General features: G+C 39.3%; 1 non-coding gene across 1 annotated transcript; it reads left to right on the top strand.

The window, feature by feature from the left end:
* Positions 1-21,660: 21,660 nt before the first annotated feature.
* Positions 21,661-21,742, top strand: Trnas-aga (transfer RNA serine (anticodon AGA)). Its single transcript has one exon. It is a non-coding gene; the product is annotated as a tRNA-Ser (tRNA).
* The last annotated feature ends 128 nt before the right edge of the window (positions 21,743-21,870 follow it).

Below are 21,870 nucleotides of genomic sequence, written 5' to 3'. Positions count from 1 at the left end.
CCCTATGGATCGCAAGGTCTGAAAGGGGAACCTTATTTTATAATAAAGGAAATATAGACACATTTATTACAATTAATTTTATTAGTAACACAAATACTTGGTCCGGCAGGGTTACATATATAAGAATGTTTATCGTATTTTCTATATTCTATACTAATACACGTGATTACTAAGATTTTACCACCTGTTTAGAAACAAAAATTAATTATATATATATATCATTTCCATACAATATGCCTACTATAATCTCACTACAGTGAATATCCTGTTACTTTAGTCAGCCATAGAGAAAAAAGGGACCGGTGTGTATAAGAAGGATTATGCGTATATTGTAATTTTGACTACCTTTGTAGCACTTGTGTTTTTTGGGCTTAAGAAATAAAATTGTTAAATTGTTAAAAAAAAAACAAAAAAAAAAAAAAACTTGAGATAGTGTCCAAGCCCACACTAAGCAAATGAGAGGTCAATTTGTGAATAATAAATATAATATTACTGTAACTTGAGATAGTGTCCAAGCCTACACTAAGCAAATGAGAGGTCAATTTGTGAATAATAAATATAATATTACTGTAACTTGAGATAGTGTCCAAGCCTACACTAAGCAACAAAGCAATGAACATAGAGTACCAAATAAAATGAAGTTCCTACAAGTCTAGAACCTAAAATAATTTCAATGACATAGATAAGTCTGCTGCATTCATGAATATTAACTATTTACTGACTAATTGTACTTTTTTCTTTACATTATAACAATTATTGTTTCAATGTCTTTGCATTTAATGTTCATCTCTTTCTAAACAAAGCTAGATACGGCTATAAAGGAAACCCGAAGAGTTTGTCTCACCGTAACGTTCAAATCTTTAAGCACGCTGGAGAAAATAAATTTATTTTTTTTTAACGATTTTTAGCTCCCTCGTAAAAAAGAGGATTTGGACAGCTCATAATGGCCTCCACACCGCGACCAGATTTAGTGCGCCCCCAGCTGCTGAGACAATAGACGTCTGGTAGGTGGCTGAAAGATTTGGAAAACTTTCTGGAATGCCAATCTGGCAACAGAAGGGACATTGTCGTTTGGGGGCTTCACCTTTCGGCTCTACCTGGCCTATGAGTCACGCGCAAAAGCCGTGAATGTGCCGATTTTGAACTGTGTCATTTTGGCAGACTTAGAGTATTGTGTCAATATATATATATATATATATATATATATATATATATATATATATATATATTCAAAATGCCTTCAACGTCCTGTGAAAAGATTTCTATTTCTCATATTAACACACTTCTATTGAAAGCCTTGTAAGTATTCGTTCAGCTCGCAATCAAAGATTTTAAGCATTTATTCAAAGGTGTATGTAGTATGGAGGTCTTCCCTGGTCAGGGCCGGCCTTATATAATTGGAGGCCCTAGGCGAGTGAATTTTGTTGCCCCAAATGAAATTTTTAAAAAAAAAGCGAAATAATAAAATTACGCAATTTTTTTTAAAGTCTGGCTAGTGTACTCCACCGATATCATTGGATACAAAAATAATTTTGAGGTCTGTGCGAGGCCCCACCAGTTGGAGGCTCTAGGCGGTTGTCTATTTTGCCTATGCCTAAGGTCAGCCCTGCCCTGGTCGTGTGGTAGGCCTATACTCTCTGGACTGGTGCTCTGTAGTCTCGATGGTCCCGGGTTCGAACAGAGCCCGCTGACATCCACCGTCGTCCAGAAACATGTCAAGCCAACAAGCTGATGTTGGGTCTGCTCTCTGAATATGCAACTCAACGCAAACCTTGTTGATGTCCAAAGAGCTGAGCCGAAGGCTCTTCGAGCTCTAAGTTTGAAAAAAAAACCTGTTTGGTCGTCCAGCCGAACAGTAAAAAAAAAAACAAACCTGTGTGAACACACAGTTCTGTTTGGGAGAGACCCTAGACAATGCCTATGTAAAGCATTGCTGTTGACCGATGCATTTGGCCCCCAGCGCGTGGGCTAGACACGGCCGAAGGCCGAGAATACACCGGGATCTTCTGCCATTTTCCTTCAATGTACCAAGCTAACTGTGCGGGATCCGCCATTTATGTGACGGTCCCTTTGAGGAACAGCGCATGGATGTGGGACATGTTTGTGGGGACTTTATTGCAACCCCGCCCGTGCAAGGGGTTGACTCTCGTCTACCCGTGGGCATCCCCACGGGAGTCTTGTGTTGCTACCCATTTAGCCTAGCCACTTCCCCTAATGGCCGTTTCCACGCGGGCGCCACGATGAGGCAGGGCAACGTGCCCGCGTCAACGCAAACCTACACAATATAATAGCACGCGTTTTTTTTTTTTTTTTTTTTTTTTAAAGAATCTTCTTTATTTAAATTAGTAGCCTAAAATTATAGGTGTTACAAAAAAGTTTGACAAAAAAATCTAAAACCATTTGCATAAATGTGTTTAAAATGTGGTAGATTATAATCCCCCTACTAAAGAGCCTCCAGTGTTTGTTACTATTAATAGTGAATAGTTGTAAGAGTTGTTTATTTTATGATAAAACTGCTTTCATAAGTGATTTAAAAAATTTGATTTTTCGCTTTCAGAAAAGAAAAAGTAGCCGTTGCATCAGAACTTTGAATGGTCTAAAATATTATGAAGTCGGATTTTCACTATCTTTTCTAGTTTACGTGATCTAAATGGGACGGACGGACGGACGGACAGACATTCCACACAAAACTAATAGCGTCTTTTCCCCTTTCATGGGCCGCTAAAAAAAATGATCATTTCGCTTGAAATCACTTCTTACAAGCTTTTTTGTCTATATCAAGTCTTCTATAAAAAAAAGATATAGAATAAAAAATGTATTTCTTTGAGTTTCTGTTTACTCCGACGTCACTTCCCCTCTGCCTTTATCCCCCCCCCCTACGCATTCACTTTTCGTCTAGAAGTACTAGCCCCCTTCCACACAAATACACACACACACTAGATCTTTCGGTGGCACCCTGGCACCCCGCTAGCCAAGTCACGTGATAGCTAAGGTAAGAACACTTCTCGGACCCCAAAAAGCCACGTGGTAACGTGATCTCTCTCACCAGGTGGCGCTGCTTTACCAGCAGTAGCGTCCCTTGGCGTCACCCCCTCCCCGACAGCCTATTTCTTTCATTCTTACATTTGACCAAGAAAAAAAGGGAAATAAATTAACCACAAATCTTTTTTTTTTCATGTTGTTATGATCTAGCCCCCCCCCCTTTTCTCTCTTTCAACACTTGAGGGCAATCAAATAAATCTATCACTTCCTGAAACGTGGTGAATGGTATAGCCATAGGATCAGATTTACTGGTGAGATTCCCTAAGTCTCTCTTAAAGCAGTGACATTCCAGAAACGTATTGGTGATGGAGGCCTTGAACAAAATGTTAGTCACAGTGAACTATTAATTTATAGCATTAGACCAATTTGTAAGAGTTTAAATTAATTGGTAGCTTTCATTCTATAAGCATGCCCCAATCTCTGGTCCAATCTTGGTACCAATCTTAGGTCCAATCTCCGTCCCCCCCCCCCAACCTCTGGTCAACTCTCTTTAATGATTTGAACTTAAACCCCTTAGATAGGTAGCAAGCCACACATCGCAGTATTTTTAATTGTTAGTTTGAAAAAAAAAAAAAGAGAGAGAGATTGAGAGAGAGAGAGAAAGATGGAAAGAGAAATGGACAAAGAGAAAGTTGAAAATAGAGACTGTCAAAGAGTAAGATGATAATAGAGAGTGTCAAAGAGTAAGATGAAAATAGAGATTGACATAGAGAACAATGAAAATAGAGATTGACAAACAGAGAGTTGAAAATAGAGATTGACAAAGAGAACAATGAAAATAGAGATTGACAAAGAGAGAGTTGAAAATAGAGATTGACAAAGAGAACAATGAAAATAGAGATTAACAAAAAGAGAGTTGAAAATAGAGATTGACAAAGCGAGAGTTGAAAATAGAGATTTACAAAGAGAGAGTTTAAAATAGAGACTGACAAAGAGAACAATGAAAATAGAGATTGACAAAGAGAGAGTTGAAAATAGAGATTGACAAAGAGAAGAATGAAAAAAGAGATTGACAAAGAGAGCGTTGAAAATAGAGATTGACAAAGAGAACAATAAAAATAGATATTGACAAAGAGAGAGTTGAAAATAGAGATTGACAAAGAGAGAGTTGAAAATAGAGATTGACAAAGAGAGAGTTGAAAATAGAGATTGACAAAGAGAGAGTTGAAAATAGAGATTTACAAAGAGAGAGTTGAAAATAGAGACTGACAAAGAGAGAGTTGAAAATAGAGACTGACAAAGAGAACAATGAAAATAGAGATTGACAAACAGAGAGTTGAAAATAGAGATTGACAAAGAGAGAGTTGAAAATAGAGATTGACAAAGAGAAGAATGAAAATAGAGATTGACAAAGAGAGCGTTGAAAATAGAGATTGACAAAGAGAACAATGAAAATAGAGATTGACAAAGAGAGAGTTGAAAATAGAGATTGACAAAGAGAGAGTTGATAATAGAGGTTGACAAAGAGAACGACGAAAAATAGAGATTGATAAAGAGTAAGATGAAAATAGAGATTGACAAAGAGTAAGATGAAAATAGAGATTGACAAAGAGAATGATGAAAATAGAGATTGTCAAAGAGAATGATGAAAATAGAGATTGATAAAGAGTAAGATGAAGAGAGATGTAGGAAGAAAATGAAAGAAATGAAACGAGTAAGACAGAGACAGAGACAGTTATTTGCTCTGACTACCACTGAAAAAGAAAACAACATTGTATAAAAGAACGCTTGTCTGTCCATCCACTCAAGTTGGCTCTTGTTTATCAGACTAATTATTTGTTTGGTCATGAGCCATGGCATTACATTGTTCCTCTTTCCTTTTGGCTTACATAAGTGTCCCTCGTTTTTTTTTTTTTTTTTGTTCCAAGAACCCCACGTGGAGGCACAACACGCCAGTGCAACGCCTTCAGCAAAACCTATAAGCAAGTAACAACAGACTCTATAATTTCTTCATCTAAAAAAAACTATTTCTCTTTACATCCTAGAGACAGCGCTTCCCAAACTGTTTACCGTGGAACCCGAGTATTCCGCGAGGCCTGAATAGGGATTTCGCGAACTACTGGAATACTAAACTAGATGCCCACCACGTGAGTTAATCTCCCTAAAAAAAAACAGCGAATTGTTCCGCTAACTTCTCAGGATGTGCGAAGTGTTCCGTTCAGAAAAATGTTTGGGAACCACTGCCCTATCATAATGTTAAAAGTGCTTTGAACCTGTATCCATTCGGCCTTTACCCCTTCACTTCTCTTAGACACACATGCATACTCTGTGAAATAAAGAGATAAAGATCTGGAAATGATAAAAGAACCATTAGAAAGCAAAAAAAGAAATAACGGAAAGAAGAAGAAAAAAAGAGAGTTAGGGTGGAGAGAAAGAGGAAGAGTTATACATAGAGTGAAGAGCTCTTAAATGAACAAGGATTAAAACTAGAAGAAGAAACTAAAGTGTTTATTTATCATTTCTACAGTCTTAATTTGAACTCTTAAAAACGATTTCTTTTTTGTTACTCTCTAAAACTCCTAACGATATAAACAAATAGCTCAATGACTGGCTCTCGACTTCCGTCCAACGGTTTAGTTAAATCCAGAAAGACTTCATTTTGCTATGATATCCAAGGAAAATATTATCAGAGTGAAGCCTTGAGATCTTTAAAAAAAAAAAGCCAAAGTAGTCATTGTTTTTTTATAGCAAATTTTTAATTTGCGTGTGCATGTTTGTGTGTGTGTGTGTGTGTGTCTGCGTGAGTTTAATTTAAATTCTTTACCCAAGAACGTGTCAAGACGATTCCCTAGCGGCCAGGATTTTTTTTAGACGTTTCATAGGAAATTGATTTTGTAATGAGAAAATCACGAAAATCGTTGTTGTTTTTTTAAAGATTAAGACGCCATCAAAATATTTTGTGTGAAGTTATTCAAAGACGTCATCAAAATGTGTGACAAAAAATCTTGCTCGATGACGTCATCAAAATGTGTGTTGTGATGTTACTGGCTGACGTGACGTAAATGCGAGGAGAGGTACAGCTCAAACGCTGAGTCTGTCAGATTGTACTTGATGACATCATGATAATGTGCAGCGAGATGTTCTTCGATGGCGTCATCAAAATATGTGGCTTTATTTAATAACCCGGGAAACATGCGGTTTACATGAAGAGCTCTTGTCATTTTGCTGCTAAATCTTGAACAAATGGTAAAAATAAAACCACACAAAAATGACATCCCACGGCCATTGGGAATTGACCTAATTAAGTTAGAGACTTTGATTCTGCAGTCTTAAAAATGTGCACATAAATAATTAAAAGTTTTTTTTTTTAATTGCACATCTTATCCCTTTTTCCCAGTGGCGTAGCTAGCGATTCGGGGACCCTGTGGGGGAAGGGGGGCTTGACCTCTTTAGAGGCCCCTGCATTTTGACATTCGACATCGTGACATGAGATAATGGCGTAATATATAATGTAAAAACACATTTCGGACACTCATTTGGGGGCCCCCAAGTTGGAGCCTGAAGGGATTTTTTAATTTGGACCCTCCCTCCCCCACACTAGCTACGCCACTGCTTCTTCCATATTCTGCACACAGGATACAAAAAAAGCTTGCTATTTATAGAATTACATCTTATTTATAAAAATCATAAATGAAAAAAAAGCTATTTCTATTTTTTCTTTCCTTTTTGTAAATGTAATCAGTTAGAGCAAAAGTAAGGTTCCTTACAAAAGTTGCGCTGAATGGTGTAAATATTTGTTTCTATAGACTACGATTAACTATGGTGCGATGTTGCCAGCACAACGATCTGCCTCCAACCCGAATTTATAAATCTCAGTATTCGTCGGTATTCGAACCCTAGACCGTTTGGTTTGGAAACCAAGCTTTTCATTGACCACCTAGGATAGTAGCGAATTACTAGAGCTAATAAATGCGAACGCAGTCTTAAAGAACAAAGAGAATCAAGTGTGCCGTACTGCCACGTAGATCAATCAATACGATGGCCGGCCATAATTGCCGCCAAGATTCAATTAAAGATATGGACTAGCCATAGCATGGCCTGGCACGTACACAAACGAAACGAGAACCTCTGAAATACAGATGGCGGCCATTGGTGAGAATAATAAATAGTTTGAGAAGCCGTCCATGATATTTTTATTATTTTTTTTTTAGTTTTCATTTCCAAAAAAAGTTTGACGGAAAACATTGACACTAGAAACGACGTGACGTTGTTATTATCCTTTCATTTGAATGTTTTGAGACGTGTTAAAAATGTGGATTATGTTCACGTCTGCCAACTTTGACGAAACAAACAAAAAAAAAGACGTTTGCGGGTTGTTTCCACTATTAACAGCGCATAGAACATTTTGATTCCTTTAATCTCTAAACTCAAAATAATGTTCGCGTGGATAGAAAATTATCCTAATATTCATCATCTTTAATGCAAGAGATTTTTTTTCACTATAATATTGTCGACCACCTGCGGACAATGGTTATGCTTGCCTTGGGTGTGGCAAAATATGTAGGTCACAGCTGGGGCTGCGCAGCCACGGGAAATACTGCACTCCTCACTAATCTTCGGACTGCAAGACAAGCCTTATTTTCGATTCTTACCAATGTCTAGGTTGTATTAAAATATCACAGTCGCGAACTAAACAATCAAAATTAATTTATGCTAAAAGCCCAAAAGCTTATCAATATTTGATTTCGCATTAATAAAAGTGCAAAAAAAAATAATAAAGTAATTGTAAAGCGGTAAATAACATAACTAATCAATCTTCCTATTTTTTATACACCGAATGCGCCAAATAGCTAGTTATTTATAGTTATCTACCATAGATGAAAATCGCCAATATGAATGTATTAGTGAAATCATTTAGACAACAAAGCATGTTTAATTAAGCTAATTAAAATAATTTGCATAGCTTTATGAAGAAAACTGAACTGCAGGCCAGGATTGCATAGTCCAAAGCAGCACTTGCAAAACTCAAAACAATCTGGATGGACAAAGGCATAGATCTAGACACTAAAATCAGACTGATGCTCTCCCTGGTCATGGCCACATTCTTGTATGTTTGCGAATCCTGGAAGCTGATCGCAGAGCTTGAGAGGAGGATCCTAACAATGGAATTGAGATGCTACAGAAAGATACTAAGGGTCACATTCAAAGACCGCATCACAAACGAAGAGATTAGAAACAGGTGAGATTTAGCGACTGGACCCCACGATGACCAGCTAACGACTGTAAAAATACGCAAAGAGAAACATTATGGCCATATCACAAGGTCCGCAGGGCTCGCAAAGACCTTCCTTCAGGGAACAGTAGGCCTACCAGGAAAATAAAAGAAGAGGCAGACAGAGAAAGCGATGGGAAGACATTAAGGAATGGACAGGCCTGTCATTGAGGGACATTCTTTTCAAGACAAAAGACAGAGAGGAATGGAGAAAGACGATCAAAAGTTCGTGTGTGGTGCCCCAATGTTCTAACAGACTAAGAGACTAAGAGATAGATGAATGAAGACATATCTATCAATCTATCTATCTATCTATCTATCTATCTATCTATCAATCTATCTATCTATCTATCTATCTCTATCTATCTATCTATCTATTTATCTATCTATCTATCTATCTATCTATCTATTCTATCTATCTATCTATCTATCTATCTATCTATCTATCTATCTATCTATCTATCTATCTATCTATCTATCTATCTCTATCTATCTATTTATCTATCTATCTATCTATCTATCTATCTATCTATCTATCTATCTATCTATCTATCTATCTATCTATCTATCTATCTATCTATCTATCTAGATCTAGATAGATAGTATAAATTTGATAAATGTTATATATCTCTTTACATACATTATTACTGATAGTTATCTGTTATTGTTGATGATGCCTTCGTCGCTATTCTCATATAATCCTTATATAGCTGTACGTTTGGGATTAGTCTTTGGCTTGCCTGAGTCTGGTTTCAAGCTAATTCTGGTATATAAACACAAAGTCTTATAGAACCCACGAGGTTAGGCTACTACCTTTCAGAATTATTATATGGTACGAGGGTGTCGTGTGGCCAGCACAACGACCAGCAGCCTTTACTTCACCAACATTTAGGGAGGCGTCCTAAATTATCATCACCGAGATTCGAACCCCTTGAGACTCTATTCTGCCTTATTACTTTCAATTCTTCTTAAGTTCAAAATGCGAAAAGTTCGTTAAATGATTTGATTCCTCTATATGTTAGGGTTCATTGGTGTTCATGAACTTTCAGGCCGCTGTCTCAAGTTCATTTTGGTGCTTTCTGGAAACTGAGCATCTCTTTCATAATTGAGTTCATCCCTCCCTGATCCTCCCTTTCCCTCTTTTCTCTTAACTCCCCTTTTGTTTTAACACCCCCCCCCCCCCGAACCCCTACACCCACTAAAAATTAAATATACCCCCTCCCCCATTTGGAGTACAAAGATGATGAAGAAAAGACAAATCAGGGCGCCTCAAAAAATGTTGCACCCCTTCCCCTCTCGAGGTCTCCTTTTCATATATTTTTTTTTCTTTTTGCACTGAGTACAGATGGTCAAATGTTTGACCCCTTTGGGGCACGAGCAGGAATCAAGGAAAAGAAAATGAGAAGAAAAAAAATGAGTAAACTCACGCCTCCAAGATGGAGAACGATAAAGAATCGCGCCCCTCACAAAATTAATTGCCCCTTGTTTCTGTGAGGGGTGGAATTGGGGTTTGTCTTTGTCTTTGTGGCTGCTGCACCCACCCAGCGCCTTCTTTGATTTGATGTGAAGTTATACCGTTTCAAGCTTCCGGCTCCCAGTTGTTCAAATACGTTTTGTTTTATTTATAGAACAGCGGAATGATACAGAGACATTGTACAATAAGTAAGCTTACGCTAAAAAAGAACGAAACTCTCCAGGAAAGGAAAATGAATACAATATACAATACTCATGTTTGTTTATTTAGCATAGACATGTGTAACGTTATACAATATTTGTTAAATCATTAGAATTTTACTGGGAAGACGTCGCGGGGAGATGTAGCAGAGGGGCTACTGCAAGTTGTGATGCTTCGCGAATTATAAGACTCTCAAATGTACTGTTGTTGTTACTCCACTAATCTATCTTCCTTGTTTTTATAGAGCTCTGACCTAGACATTCTTTAAACAACAGCTACATCACAGCTACACATAGGCTACACAACAGCTACACATCTACACGACAGCTACACCACATCTACACAGCAGCTACACCAAGCTACACAACAGATACACCACATCTACACAGCAGCTACACCAAGCTACACAACAGCTACACCACATCTACACAACATCTACACCACATCTACACCACATCTACACAACATCTACACCACATCTACACAACAGCTACAACACATCTACACAACAGCTACACCACATCTACACAACATCTACACCACATCTACACAACATCTACACCACATCTACACAACAGCTACACCACATCTACACAACATCTACACCACATCTACACAACAGCTACACAACAGCTACACCACAGCTACACAACGGCTACACCACATCTACAAAACAGCTACACCACATCTACACAACAGCTGTACCAAGCTACACAACGGCTACACCAAACTACACAACATCTACACCACAGCTACATAACGGCAAACAACCACCCCGGATGCACAATGGCTACGCAACGGCTGCCATTTCACTTTCTTTACACCAATCAGACATTGCCTAATTGACCTAATTCCGCCAACATTTGCTGCGACATTGAAAGAACAGGAGAAAACCAAAAGGGAGGGGGGTGGGAAAGACGAACATTTTAAAAAAACGGGGGGGGGGGGGATTGTAAAAATCAATTTCTCATTACTAAAACAAAACAAAAATTAAGGAAAGGGATTACGCATTATGCTAAATTGTTCTAATGAGAGGCATTATATATTCATAACGCCATCTCATTAAAGGAAATGCCATGGTTCGTGATTGTCAGAAAGTTATTGCGTTGAAACAAGAAAAACCGGATGTCTTGAACCTCAAGTGATTTGTTGTATTCGAATACCATAAAAAGTTTGGATTGCACTAAACAAAACAAAACAAAATTATTTGCATGTAAATTGTGGTTCCGCGTCGAAGAACGCAATAAACATGTCCGTCTGTCAATGTTCATTTGTCCAGTGCGTAGTGTAGAAATGTTAAAGCTGAGGTTGGGGGGCCCTTAGCAGGGCTCACAAACCAAAGCCCTGGCTATAGTTAGATAGCCGCAATGCCTTGTGTGTGTCCCTGTAAGGTCTTAGCACGGAGTAAACCCTAACAGAAAATCCGGTTTTGGAGCCCGTAGGGGACAGTGGTACGACAACTGCTCTCTGGCAAACTCCTACAGCCAACCCTAACCCAGCCTCAAGTTGCAATGGTTCTCCATCCCACTGGACGCGGTCAGTATGGAAGAGGGGTAAAGTGTTGACGTGTGGGCAGCCCAGCACTCACAAATTGACCACCAAGGCTTTCCCTCAGAAATGGAGAGGTCACTGACAGTAATAACACAGGAAGTTGCAGAGGGAAGGGATTGCCTGCCTCGTAAACATGACACAGTAGACAGTATATGACAATGCAATCAGGTTAACTCTTTAAAACCTGCAACTCAATCCGTTAGAAATACGTGATCGATCTGACCAAGAACTATAATGTGCAAAGAGTTAATAGGGAATTAACTTTCTATTGCCCACTAAGGGGAAGAAACCTTTGATTGAAACACACTGAACGTCTTGTCGGACTCCAGGACTCCTGTGTTTGTCTGTCCTCTTTTTTATTTATTTTTTTATTTTATTGGGGGGTGCCTTCCAGCAAGGGGCTGCCAGGTCACTTGACTGGGAGAGTGAACGCAGGTTTCTAGGAAGTCCGTGTTTTAAAAATTGAATTAATGAATCCAGGGAGACTTTGGAATTTGAGACGAAACTCAGTTATGAGAAGAAAGGGGAGAGACGGAATTTCTTTAACAGCACCCTTCCCTCACCCCCCCCCCCACCATTTTATTGGCCAGACACACGCATTGACACGCACACGTACGCATGTTGCGCAGGCATGCGCAAGCCAACGCTGACTAAATTTAACAAGTGCGGGATAACTGGTTTGGCTTTCTCGCGAATTTTTAATGATGAGTTATCTTTTCCTTGAGTAACTTCCCGTAATGTGAGACAAGTCTTTAGGAGTTCATTCACCGCCTCATCTGTGTGAGTGTAGGCCCCTATGTGTGCGTTGAGGGGGGCTGGGGGGACTTGATTGTAAATGATTTAATATGTAAATTTGACATTTGTTTATTCCAGTGACATTGAAAATATTTTAATTCCAAAGATAGGAAAGAACAAGCGAAATATAAAATTTCTTTATAAAAAAGTTTTATCTAAGGGGAATAACTCTCAATAATGTAAAAGTTATTTCTTTTTTAAATGATAAATTACAAATAATTAATTATTATTATTATAGCTTTTATATAGCGCTACTTTCATGCTTATAGCATGCTCAGAGCGGTTTGGTCCAATCTCTCTTGTGGACCAGTGGGGGGGGGGGGGGGGGGAGGGGGTATCTAGGAGTTGGTTTTCCGTGCTGCCTTCAGGCGCTCAGTAAACACAACTCTGCCCGAGTCGGGTGTCGAACCTCGAGCCCCCTTCAACGTAGCAAAGCCAAGCTAAGATCAAGCGCACTTGGCCTCTCGACCACGTTAATTTTTAAAATGGATTCATGTTTCGTTATCTACAGTAATAATTATTTAAAGTTTCAACTTAATCCCAGAATGGATGTGGATCAAGTGGACGAAACACTACATATTTAGCTATTTGTGTGAATACTGAAAGATTATTTTCCTTTGTTGATTATTTTCGTTTGTTGATATCTAAAAAAAATAATTAATTAAAAGTAATTAATTAACAAACTGTTAATATCTTTTATTGATTCGTGTAATTTTTTCGCCAATGAATAATTGTGCAAATGTTGAACTTGATCCGAGAATGGCTTTGGAAGAAATCAAGTGATCAAACTTTGTACCAGTCCTCGAGCCTTAGAGAATCTTTTGTCCGTTTGTCACCATCAGCGCAAGGTGCATATATTTGTGGCTCTGTATGACCTTTGCCCCAGTGCGCCGCGCAGTGCTGATGCCGCCTCTGTACTGCACCCTCTGAGGAACGTGATGGTCAAGTGTTCGAATCCCGGTGTCTGACTTGGCCGTGAACATCGCAATCCTAAGGCGCTCCTTGAGCTACCTGATATTACTCTAGGATAGTAGAAGCAGTTGGTCGTTGTAAGGGCCACATGACACCATTTTTAACGGTATATCAGAGATATAGATGAGACAGCAAGGTCTGTACAAAAACAAAGGAAGGGAGATTTGCTGGCGTCAACAGAAATTAAAAAAAAAAAGCAAGCAATATGATAATTTAAAATCCTATATTTTGTTACAAAAAAATACATTCATATTTAAAAGAAATAATATTTTTTAGTAATCTATAACAAATACAATACAAATGGGATATTATAGATATTTAGTAATAAGAAAATATAACGTAATAATTACCTCCCATGTTCTTCTATATCTTTAACATTTACAAAAAAAAATAATTCATTCAATTTTCGATGAAAGTATTTTACTGAAATTCTATAAAATATTTAGTCACGCACCAGTCAGTCACCAGATTCTATGAGTATAGCCAAGAGTTTAAACATCCTCCCTCCAGCGGGTTTGAAGCTAAAAACACCTCTTCAAAATAAAAAAAAAAGCAAATTACCCAAAAAAATTCTATGAGCGTAGCCAAAGGGGTTTTGAGTTTATATATATATATATATATATATATATATATATATGCTGGGGGGGGGGGGGGAATCCCATCAAAAACTCCCCCACCCCGAAAAAAAATCCTAGCTACGCCCATGGGTACAGACCAAAAACAGTTTGAAGACCATTGATCTTAAAAAAACAAAGACTGAGACAAGTGTTCCGTGTTCTCTGGATGTCTTCGGGGACAAGTTGTGGACTGGGTCAGTTTGACAAATCTTCTGTCCTCTTCGATTGGGCCCTGCCAGAACTGGTCATTAATTTCCTGTCACACGATCTGTCCGCCGTGTGTCTGTCCACACAATTTCGGACTCCTTCCTTTCCCCTGGACTGTCCCCCCTGGTTCCCAACTTAATCACCGCTTCTGGAGAGTGTTGGTTTTGTCCAGAACTGCACCGGACATGGAGCCCTCAATAACGCTGACCATGTCTTAGTGACATCTTGATTTACCGCCCCTTGTCACAAGGCTCGGAGTTTCTTGCTTTATTTTCTCCCAAGCTTTTGGAACCAACGACTTTTAAAAAAAAAATTAAAATTGAGATGTAGCATGGGCGTAGCTAGGCTTTTTTTATGAAGGGGGGGGGGGTTTGGGGATTGAGCTTTTTTTCTTTTGAACACACACATACATATGGCCCCCCTCCCCCCACTCCCGGCCACGCCCGTGCTTGTCAGTATCAGTATTAAACAAGGTAACCATTAAACAGAACATTCATTAACAGGATATCCATTACACGGGGTGTCTATTAAACAGGTTGTCCATTAAACATAATATTTTAAAATAGGGAGAATTTAGTGCCTTCCTGTAACATTCTCCCTCTCGAGCTCATCGTTGTTTTCGTTGATGCCGTTCTTTGTTCCAGTTTGTTGTTCCAGATTTTGTTTTGCTGACATGTTGTGGATGTTCCTTTAAAATTGAAGATTATGACATCGACATCGGGACCATTGAGACGACAGTTCAGAACGAAGCTACACGAAATGTTCTTGTGTATTTTTTGGGGTGGCTTTTTCGCTGTTGGTTGTATTTCTTGTGCGTCTTTGTGTGTGTGTGACGTCTTTGTGTGTGTGTGTGTCGTCTTTGTGTATGTGTGTGTGACGTCTTTGTGTGTGTGTGACGTCTTTGTGTGTGTGTGACGTCTTTGTGTGTGACGTCTTTGTATATGTGTGACGTCTTTGTGTGTGTGTGTGACGTCTTTGTGTGTGTCGTCTTTGTGTATGTGTGTGTGACGTCTTTGTGTGTGTGACGTCTTTGTGTATATGTGTGTGACGTCTTTGTGTGTGTGACGTCTTTGTGTGTGTGACGTCTTTGTGTGTGTGACGTCTTTGTCTGCTTGTTTGTTGCTTTGTGTTTTTGTTGTTTACAAAGCTTATATCGACTCACTCTGTCTGTCTGTCTGTCTGTCTGTATAGTAAAGAGTTAGTACACATTATTTTCTCACACACCCAATCTCGGATTAAGTTGAAATTTAGCACAATTGTTTCTTTTACCTTTCAATCATTTGCGACCTATAGGGCAGATGATGTTAAGGTCATCTGTTTCTTTGGTCAACGGTTAATGAACAAAGTGTCATCTGGCCAGCACTACCACCAACCGCCTATACTTTCCCCAACTAAAGCTGGGTGAACTAAGGGGTGCCCTAAAATTCCCGAAATTCAAAGTACCAATTCTTATCGAGATTCGAAGCCGGGACCCCAGTTTCGGAAGCCAAGCGCTTAACCACTCAGCCAGAGAAAAGGCAAAGGAAGCTTTTTTTTATGGGGTTGAACTCTGGATGATAATGTGAAGGTTCACCAGCCGTCTGTGTTTCTCTAGTGTGTGCTCTCTTCATACTAGTTACAATGTATTTATTCACGATGACACAAGTTTTTACTAAAGTTATCTTATCTGTGTTATGGAGTGTGTGTGTTTGTGTTTCTATGGTGACGGTGGGAAGAGATTAGCGATTGGTTGTGAATGATGCAAGATAAACGATATTGTCGTCAGCGGTCTTAGGACAGACAACTCCAGAAAGCCTGACTGAAAAAATGTGTTATTGTAGTGAGTTAGATTTTGTTAAAAATACCATTATATAATATTAGTAAAGTCTACTTATAAGTCTACTACATTAATTTTGATTGATTTCAAGTTGAGTTTATCTATTTTGTAATAAAACTTCTATTTAGTTTCGTTCACCAAAATAGTTATTCGGGTTATTTCAAGCTCTTATATAACTTAGAAAATAATACGCCTACAGAGATTTAGTTGTTTACCAGCAGTTTGGTACTACAAGTCAACGACCGTCTACAACAATCAATCGAAATAAACTTACACACATATACATGAATACATATGCAAGCACATATGGACATTCAGATATTTACACACACACATACACATAAATTCCACATGAACACACACTTTTTGATGAACGTATTCACGCATGAACACACACACTCACATGAACACTCACATTCATCGACGTACACACACGCACACTAGCCGCGTCGCCAATTTTGACCAGGCAATAAACCAACAAGCTAGTTAACATTAAAGTATAACGTCCATTAGGAGAGTGGACAATAACATCTTTGGTCTCTTTACCTTGGGAGAAGGAGGGGTGGTGGGGGTGAACACATTTCCTGGCGGCGAACAGATCCATTAAACACTTTGGCAGTCGCCCCACTGGTGGTCCTGCCCCTGACTACTACCCTAGGCTTTGACCACTCCGATGAAACTGGACACCACCATCTCCACCACGTGACGCTCGGGCACGGCAGTATCCGGAACAGTGGCGAACAAATCCGGGATGAATTTCCCCCGATTACGATATCTCTATCTGATCCCTTTGTGGAGCTATCCATCTCCTTTGGTGTGACCCGCACCCCTCTCAAACGAAGGTCAACAAACGCCTTGGCATCGTCTCCTTTGGGGTGGGGAGCGAACAATACGGGCGAGAATGTCTCCTCTCCTGAAATTCGATAGGGGCAACTATTACAGGTGATTTGTTGCCTTTGTCCTGCTGCGAGGCTACTCAATGTCCGGCTCATTTTATTGTTCCCACCCCCTTTTTCCCTGTATCAACAAAAACGTTAAGTTTCGAGTATGGAGATATTCTTCCGACATTTGACCCGTGACCTTTTTTTTTTTTTGCGGTTTAATAATGACCGTGACATTTAATCTTAGCAGAACTTTGTGACCCAGTGAAATAATTCATTGTATCTAGTTACAAACACGGAAAGTCAGTATATTATCTGGCTAAATGGATGGATGGCTGCCTGGTCGAGCGTATGCGCGCTAGACTGTCGTTCAGACTTCTCGATGGTCCCGGGTTCATACCCTGCCCGCGGCCTTCCCGCGGGAGGTTTGGACTACAATGTAGACTATCTTCGACTATGAAGAAACATACGAAACATGTAAATTATTTTACAAACTCGAATGGAGTACAGATGTGCTGGTGTATTATGGTGCCTTTCGCACCAGCAGACATATATGTCAAAGAACCAAGATTGTCTCAGCATAAGAGATATAGGTTTCCAAATGTTAAATTCACAACAAATAATCAGCCTCTGTCGGTACCAAAATGTTAGCTCTATGAAGGTCCTACCCTGTAAATTATGCTACTAAGTATCTAGTGCCTATTCTAAAGTTACGTCAATTTTAATGGTGCATTCACAGTCTGTCCTTTTAGGTGCGCTAAACGACTTCCAATACATAACATTACGCTAAGTGGGAAAAGAAAAATACAAGCATAAATAAACAAGTAGACAATGAATGATGTTATAATATATATAACTATATGATGGCAGTATTATAATGATGAATTATTATAACGAAATAAAGGACATCTCTGTACGAAGCTTGAACCAAGGACCAGACCTATAGGCTAATATCATGTGAAAATGGACTACTGAACACTTTAAAGGGAGACTACAATATATTTTCTTTCTCTTTTAAATAAATCTCGCTCCTTACAGTGCCAAAGACTTTGGTGCACTTTGTTAATAACAATAATAATAATAATAATATAATAACCACTACCATTATCGACATCGCAGTACCACTGTCTCATAATTTAAGAAAAACTGAGATAGAAAGACTTACAATCTTTTGCAACCTAGGCTAGAAATTAAGCGCCTATGGAAATTATCCAAGATAACAATATATCTCATTGTACAATTGACCGATGGGATAACAACAACTGACCACACAGATACCTTCAAGCCCCAAAACATTCCTAGGAACATCCTCGTTACCAGTCAGAGGGCGGCACTGCTGCAGACCTGCCACATCACCTGAAAATTCCTCAGTGGAAACTGTTAAAGTACTCTAATTTAGGGGGCGCGTTTGCTGAGTGGTTAAGCGCTTGGCTTCCGAACCTGTGGTCCTGGGTTCGAATCTCGGTGAAGACTGCGATTTTGAATTTCGTGATTTTTGGGTGCGCCTGAGTCCACCCAACTCTAATAGGTAGGCTACCTGACTTTAGTTGGGGAAAGTAAAGGCCACATGACACCCTGATCGTTAACCGTTGGCAAAAGAATCAGATGACCTTAACATCGTCTGCCCTATAGATCGCAAGGTCTGAAAGGGGAGACTGTACTTTTACTTTACTGTTAGTACTCTAATTTAGCTGGGATGTTTGCCTGCTTAATTTATCTATTTGATTAGATAGTTCCACTGGCGGATCCAGGGGGGGGGGGCGGTAGGGGCGATCGCCCCCCCCCACTCGGACGACCCCCCCCCCAAGGGGGGGGCGGACGAATTTTAGTATAGAAGTCACACAATTTGTATACGAATTTATTACTTATGTTAATAATATATACTAATTATTTATATTTCAAACTATTTTTAGACTATTTCGCACCCCCCCTCTAGTATGTTGGCCGATTAGGTGGGGTCGGGAGGGGGCGATAGCATCAATCCGCCCCCCCCAACCATAAACTTTTGAGTGGGGGGGGGGGCGGTTTAATTTATTTGTAGAAATCACAGCTTGCCAAAAGAATCAATTAAATATCTATATGATTAAAACTTGTTATTGATATTTTAACCGATCTTTATATTATGTCGTTCCCCTGTTGTCCGATTGGTGTGTGTGTGGGGGGGGGGGGCGAAACCTCTACTGCCCTTCCCACCTAAACCCTTAGAGTGGGGGGGGCGGTCTTACTTTTATGGAGAAATCATAGTTTGTGAGCAAGATTAGTTGCATTGATATATAAATTTGATATTATGTCGCTCTCCTTCAGGTATCTTGGCCGATTCGGTGGGGTAAGGGGGGGGGGGGCGATTGCATATACTGCCCTCCCCGCTCTAGCCCTCTGAGTGGGGGGGGGCGGTCATATTTTTATGGAGGAATCATAGTTTGTGAACAAAAATAGTTGAATTTCTATATAATTGATATGTGAAACCATTTGTATAATATGTCGCACCACACTCTAATCTCAAATTTTATGATTAGTAAATATAAAAGGAAAAAGGTGGGAGGGGCGATACATGCCATCTCCTTTCCCTCCTCGGACAAAGCAATAATTTTTCTTTTTGTATTATAGTTAAGAAATTACAAAATGTAAAAAAAAAAAAAATCAACCACTAATATAATTTATATATGCTATAAATTAAATTCTCGTATCGAGTGGCCCCACCCTTATTCTTTAATGCCAAATGCAATCATTAGCAGAAATTATAAAAAGGAGCGAGGATAAATCGTTTTCATTCTACCGCCCCTCCCATTTCCAGACAGAGTTTATGTAATTTCACATGAATTTATCATAATTATTTTAAGAAAGACTTTGCTTTGGAAAAGTTAGAATTCAAACAAAAATTTTCAGTATAAGAGTCACGATTGAGATGAGTAGTTAAATTAGGGACTATAACTCACAATTTATGCTTGAATTTTATTGAATATTATTTATCGAATTTTTTTTCGGCGGCGATCCTCAAAGCCTTAATCTAAATATGTGGGGTATCTGATCTTTTCAAGGAACAAATCGGTTTTATTTGCAATGTATTAAGGGCGTATACATTCAAATTAGAATATTTTTCAAGTACAATATTATTCAAAAGGTCCTTTTTTAATAGGATGAATAATGAGCTTTAGGTAAGGAGAATGTGTTTCTTCAGCGAAGAATGCAAGAAAACGCTTTTAGCGTCGGGGCTTCGCCCCGAAAATCACTGATGAATAGTTAGCTAACCCTAACCCGAACTCCACTGATTAATAATGAGCTGTAGATGTCAGGAGAATGCGTTTCTTCACTGAGGAATGCATGAAAGCGCTTTATGCGTCGGGGCTACGCCCCGAAACTCACTGATGAATAGTGAGCTGTAGTTGTCAGGAGCAGGCGTTTCTGCAATGAAAAATGTAAGAAAACGCTTTTGGCGTCGGGGCTTCGCCCCGAACTCCACTGATTGATAAAGAGCTGTAGATGTCAGGAGAATGCGTTTCTTCAGTGAAGAATGCATGAAAGCGCTTTATGCGTCGGGGCTACGCCCCGAAAATCACTGATGAATAGTGAGCTGTAGTTGTCAGGAGCAGGCGTTTCTGCAATGAAAAATGTAAGAAAACGCTTTTGGCGTCGGGGCTTCGCCCCGAACTCCACTGATTGATAAAGAGCTGTAGATGTCAGGAGAATGCGTTTCTTCAGTGAAGAATGCATGAAAGCGCTTTATGCGTCGGGGCTACGCCCCGAAAATCACTGATGAATAGTGAGCTGTAGTTGTCAGGAGCAGGCGTTTCTGCAATGAAAAATGTAAGAAAACGCTTTTGGCGTCGGGGCTTCGCCCCGAACTCCACTGATTGATAAAGAGCTGTAGATGTCAGGAGAATGCGTTTCTTCAGTGAAGAATGCATGAAAGCGCTTTATGCGTCGGGGCTACGCCCCGAAACTCACTGATGAATAGTGAGCTGTAGTTGTCAGGAGAAGGCGTTTCTGCCATGAAAAATGCAAGAAAACGCTTTTTTGGCGTCTGGGCTTCGCCCCGAACTCCACTGATGGATAAAGAGCTGTAGATGTCAGGAGAATGCGTTTCTGCAGTGAAGAATGCATGAAAATACTAAGAAATACTGCTTATTTATTCTTATATATATATATACACATATATATATGTGTGTGTGTGTGCTGTACGCACGTTTATGTATAGGGTTAGGGTTTACTGGGCGTTAGGGTTAGGGTTTGGAAAAAAATCGCCCCCCCCACTCCAAAGTTCTGGATCCGCTAGTGGATAGTTCTAACCGTTAGTGAAATACAATAACCGACTATTGCCTGAAGATTTAGACTCTAAACAAAGCCATATTTAGACTCGAAGATTCGTGGCCCGTTTGAATCCCTTTTTTCCACGTTCATATATTATATGTCAGTGCTAAATATTTCCTGGGAGCCCTAAGCCTGTGTTGCCTACAGGTAAAAAACCGGAACTGTTTGTAATGGTATTTTGTGTAACGTAGAACAGGCTTTTGTGTTACATTGACGGCCAATCGTTCAAAGCAAAATATAAACAAAGGGAAACTTGGAAAGATTAGGTTAAGATCACCGTGAAGGATTAAATGGTCTTTCCTCTCTCAAGTCTCTTTCTCTCTCTTGTCTCTCTTTATCAAATTCCATATTTACATAACTCTTCCTTATTTGTTCTCTTATATATGCTCTCCGTAGATTACATTCTCTCACAACACTACTCTCTGTCTCTCTCTTTTTTTTCTCTCTCTCTCTCTCTCTTTCTCCCTCTCTCTCTCTCTCTCTCTCGCTCCCACTCACTCACAATCTCTCGCTCTACCTCATGCTCGATAACATACGATAACACATTTTGCTTCTGATAAAAAGCACCGCACAGCCTGTACACAGTTGTCGTGGCCGAGTGGTTAAGGCGATGGACTAGAAATCCATTGGGATCTTCCCGCGCAGGTTCGAATCCTGCCGACAACGCATAATTTTTTATTTAAATAGTTTTTTTCTCTTATCTTTCCATTTTTTTTTTAAATTATTTAATTATTATTATATTTTTTATTACTATTATATTATTTTTATTTTTTTACTATAATTTTTCATTTTTA

Source organism: Biomphalaria glabrata, chromosome 11 (assembly GCF_947242115.1).
Source record: "Biomphalaria glabrata chromosome 11, xgBioGlab47.1, whole genome shotgun sequence".
Taxonomy (NCBI): Eukaryota; Metazoa; Mollusca; class Gastropoda; family Planorbidae; genus Biomphalaria; species Biomphalaria glabrata.
This window is presented reverse-complemented; position numbering and strand designations above follow the sequence as displayed.